This window comes from Electrona antarctica, assembly GCF_951216825.1.
Source record: "Electrona antarctica genome assembly, chromosome: 3".
Classification (NCBI taxonomy): Eukaryota; Metazoa; Chordata; class Actinopteri; order Myctophiformes; family Myctophidae; genus Electrona; species Electrona antarctica.
Genome location: NC_136808.1, coordinates 20559156 through 20564063, shown reverse-complemented (window position 1 = coordinate 20564063; position 4908 = coordinate 20559156). Strand labels below are relative to the sequence as shown.

Here is a 4908-nt window from a genome sequence, read left to right as displayed (position 1 = left end):
GGATCTATTATGGACTTTACTCTTCTTTAGTATATTGTTGTACACATACTGTTGGTGTTGCCACAAAAACAAATTATCAGTGACAAATAGTATGCGATGAAACAACGCTCCTCTTCTTTTAGTGTTATTTAGCAAGTAGCTGTGTTGTTATCACACACCTTACCAAGGCTCCATGTTCAGGTCTATTTTAAACTCAAGGCCTCCTATTGTTTATTTGCCAGCTGTATCAGACATTTGACATGGTAACATGCAAACAATTAGGTTAGTACTGTACATTAGTACTCTTGGTTATTACAAGGTACTTGCAACGAAGGCTTTCACTCCTAAATCCTTTACGTCATATGAGTATTCGATAGGTTGCCCACTGAATATTGGTACTCCATATATGGAGATATCTTATATCTTACTAATATATCCAAGTCTGACATCAAAAACCCAGCTCCATATATGGAGACGACAGAGACATTTAGTGCCGACATCATGCCAATGTAGAACTCCTAGATGAAGACGACTGGCATCGTCATCAAACCCTTGAGTGCAGATGCAAGCAGTATTTACTATCCTCCTCGCCAGGTGCGTCTCCTCAAGGCTATATCCGCATTCAACCTCCATTTCTCACCAAAAGGAGACTCCATGGCCTTCCGTACGAGTCAGGATATTTGACCTCACAACCCAGATATCTATATATGCATTATACAGGGATCTAGACATCTCGGTTAAATTCATACAATCCAGATATCTGTGCATTATAAGTTCTTACCGGACACCACTGCGGTGGGGTTCTAGACTCGTACAACCAGTCCCTTTGAGTAGTATTTTATAGTATTGTCATATGACGGTGAAGTATAAAGCAAAGATATGCTTGCTAACTGTCTCCTCCAGAGGAAGCTGCATGGGTTTCTACACCTAAACTCCGTAGCAGCGTCCCTGTCTATAACACAGGCTCTGTGCAGCAGTGGAGGGGCCAGGGGAACTGCTGGGGGGATCAGTAAGAAGACAGAAAGAAAGACCAATGGAGCAGCAGACAGCCCCAGGCTGCAACACAGAGCCTCCTTCTTCCCCAAGTCTGTGTTTGCTGCTGGGACGGCAAAGAGGACAACAGAGATGCTGAGGAGAAAAGAAGCCCTGGCGTCCCTGGGTGAGAAGGAGGAGGAGGAGGTGCAGACGGAGGACCAGGAGGCTGTCGGGAGACGGAGACGAGTGAGGAAGGACGAGCCTCCAGAGCGCCCTCTGTCTGTGGCCGAGTGGAGGCGGATGAAAGAGGCGGCGTACGATCCGAAGCGGTTTGACGTTCACATGATGTCGTCGCTGCACAAGTCCGGAGCAGAGCTGGACGTTGCCAAGTCCCTGCTGACGTTCGTTGCCATGGAGACGGGAACCCTGTCCTATGAGCAGCTACTGCGTTACCTGACGGTGTGTGTGAAGGGCAGCCATGACGGCGAGGTGACAGATGTGTACGACATCATGCGCTCACGTTTCCCGTTGCTGGAGACGGGCGCCTGCAGCCTGTTCATCCAGTCCTTCAGCAGGACAGAGAGGTGGAGGGAGGCCCTCGACATTCTGCGTGATATTAACAAGGTCTCCCTCCCCTCGCCTCGCAACTACGGAAAAGTCATCGCCGGAGCCATTATGCACGGCGATTCAGCCACGGCCTGGGCACTCTACGACGAGCTTACCAACAAGGGCCTCAGCCCAGACCAGGACACCTGGGAAGTGCTGTTCAGAGGAAGACAGAGGGAGGCGGAACAGGAAGGTGTTTCCCAGTCTGAGTAGCAGGAGAGGCTTCTGGCCATTCTGCACAACATGAGAAACAACGAGGTGTATCCGCAGCAGAGACTAGTCAGCACCATCAAAACCTGGTTTGAAAGTCTTCCAGGACAGAAATGGAAAGCAGGTTGGACCACCGTCAGCCCCAACGGGGTGTGCAGATGTTGTGGTTCTTTGTTAGAGTCCATTGAACTCACTACTGAGGAGTACCAACAACTGAAAGACCAAGTGATGACTAGCGTCATCCAAGGAAGAGATGTCTTCAAGAAGACCACACCTTCAATGAATTTGTGAAGCAGAAGCCGGTGTTTGACGTGGTCGTGGATGGGCTGAACGTGGCCAATATCACGCACAATGGCAGGCTCGCAGAGACGTTGTTAGCTGTGGTGTCGGAGTTGGAGCATCAGGGTCAGGTTGTGTTGGTTCTGGGAAGGAAGCACATGCTTCGGCCCTCCCTGTCCTGGGACCGACAAAGCATGAGGCTCATCAAGAAGAAGGCACACTGCTTCTTCACTGACAACATTTCGGAGGATGACCCCTTCCTCCTGTATGCTACGCTGCATTCTGGGAACCACTGCCGGTTGGTGAGTCGTGACCTGATGAGGGACCACAAGGCGTGCCTGCCAGACGGAGGCTCCAGACGCCTCTTCTTCAAATGGCAGAGAGGACATCAGCTGGTGGTGCATGGACTACTACAACCCAACAGCAGGGTCCACTTCCAGAGTGTCCCTGGTCATGACACCATAATACAGACTGGACACAACACATGGCACATTCCCTATGATGACTCGGTTGAGGAGAGGACTATCCATGAGGTTCCACAGCGATGGCTGTGTCTCACAAAGACTCACTGAAGAAACAAAGGCCTTCATGTGGCAGGAACTGCAGCTGGGCTCACTTCACGTCATATGGTTTCATTGTAATTGTCAAACTGCAAATAAAAGTGTCAAGTGTGAAGTGAGTGGCGATCTTATCATGGTACAGATTCATCATACATCATCTCATTCCAGCCAATTAGAATTTGCGTCCTCACCTTCGTCTTCAATATTTGTTTTTACGCAATGTTTGTGTTTACACAAACACTCAAAACTGGCTATTCATTATGAAAGGGGAGGGTCTCTGCAGACTGAGGGTGAACAGAGAATTTTATACTGGGTGGAGTGGAGACGCAGGTGGTGGCTCATCAGTCATGATTGAATAGATAACAAGGGAAGTACTGCCCTCCGGTGATCATGTAACCAAGGTGCCAGCGCTTGACTCCCACTCGCTCGCACGCACGCACGCACGCACGCACGCACGCACGCACGCACGCACGCACGCACGCACGCACGCACGCACGCACACACACACACACACACAATCAATACATCAGAGATTTGTGGAGACTGGACTCCTGTGACAGTATGGGTAATAATATGCTTTTAAAAAATGACATCAAATGATAATGTCATGCAGTGAGCTAAATCCTACTTACTTAGGCCAAACAAAAAGGCAAAAATCATGTTTCTCAATAAATGTGTTTTATTGGTGTTAACCACACTTTACCATTTTACAATAAATTTGAATTCTATTTTTCAAGCTTTAAAGATGGAGAATAATATTGCACTTAAAACAAGAGAGGAAAGCAGAGCCATGAAGCAAAAAGGAGGAAAGGGATCACAAGGCTTTCTTTGTGGCGTTAGCACTGCTTAGGTTACAACATGTGCCTTCTCAATACCACACATTTTAGTTCTTTTTTTTTTTTTAAATAGCATTTCTATTGAAGTTCATTAACTATTACAATACAGGAGGACTCAAAATTACACATGCACATACAAGCAGGGCTCACTGGAAACCAACAGTCTTTATTGTGATCGGCATTCAGAGGTGTTTTAAGTAATAAGTTAATAATAATTTAATTAATTATAATAATTAATTTGATCTTTTGTCACACAATACAAAAAAAAAAAAATGCTGTTTTTCTGTTTTTGTATCGTTGTGTCTGGAGGAGATTGGATGTAAATGTGTATTTTCTCTACGTAAAAATGTACTGAAGGAGCAAACAGGGTTCCTCTAGCTCACAGTTTGGTCTAATAATAATAATAATATCATTAGCCTTTAGAATGAAGCATTAGTGACCAGTGTCAATACACTGTAGCTGTCTAATATGCACTCCTGCTCTCTCAGAAAAATAAAAGCTGATCCTGCTTTACCAAATCCAATCAATCCATCAATGATGACACTATATACTTCATCATCTCAAAATCCTTTTCAGCTCACTTGGTTATTATAATCTTCCTCCTACAGACATATGTCAGTGTTCATTTATTTGTGAAACAGTGACTGCCACAATTGCCGTACTTCATACATAAAGAACACAGTTATGGTGGTTAGATTAACAGTTAAGCTGTGCAGACGGACTTCAACGCTACATGACGTGTTGTAGTCTGCAGGTAAATAAACTGTTCTCAATACCAGTGACAGAGGATTCAGAATCATGTGAAATGCACACAGTAGCCAAGGAAACAAAGACATGGAAAGTAGTCCACTGAGAACATAAAGGTTATCTGCTTCTTCACATTACAATCAGACACAACCACGCCGAGTCCAGCCCCAAACCTCATCATGCTTTTTGTACATTTGAACAAGGAGCATAGAACAAAACATTGCAGCATTCAAAAGCATGTTTTTACCGGAAACATGTGCAAACTGCAAGTCTTTCTGCTGTTAAATCTTAGTGCTGTTATTTACAGGCGTATAGCATTTAAAAGTGTTGAAGAAACACAATAATGTGCAGCAAAATGTTTTGAGTTTTAGATTGCTGAAGATTGGGAAATGGCACCAATCTCTTGATTCCCAGGTTTGTTGGTCCTGTATTTTATGTTTCTAGAAAGTTGTAATTGAGCGTTGTTAAAAATCTATTCCAATACACAAAAGACGTCAAAAATATAAAAGCATCAATATCAAATTAGAAGACACATAATAGTATGATAATAGTGAAAACTTGCCATAAGAACCATTTGAGTTCCAATGAAAAACATTGATAATGAAAACACCAAATAAAATACTGTAGCCTAACAAAAAATAAAAAATAAAACATAGAGTTGATATGATGGGATATCCTGTGGATTCTGGTCCCAAAGATAAACATCTTAAAACCCA

At 44.3% G+C, this 4908-nt stretch overlaps 1 pseudogene across 1 annotated transcript; it reads left to right on the top strand.

Annotated features, from left to right (window-relative positions):
* The first annotated feature begins 858 nt into the window (after nucleotides 1-858).
* LOC306919684 (mitochondrial ribonuclease P catalytic subunit-like) lies at nucleotides 859-2621 on the top strand (annotated as a pseudogene). Its single transcript has one exon. The product of its transcript is annotated as a mitochondrial ribonuclease P catalytic subunit-like (transcript).
* The last annotated feature ends 2287 nt before the right edge of the window (nucleotides 2622-4908 follow it).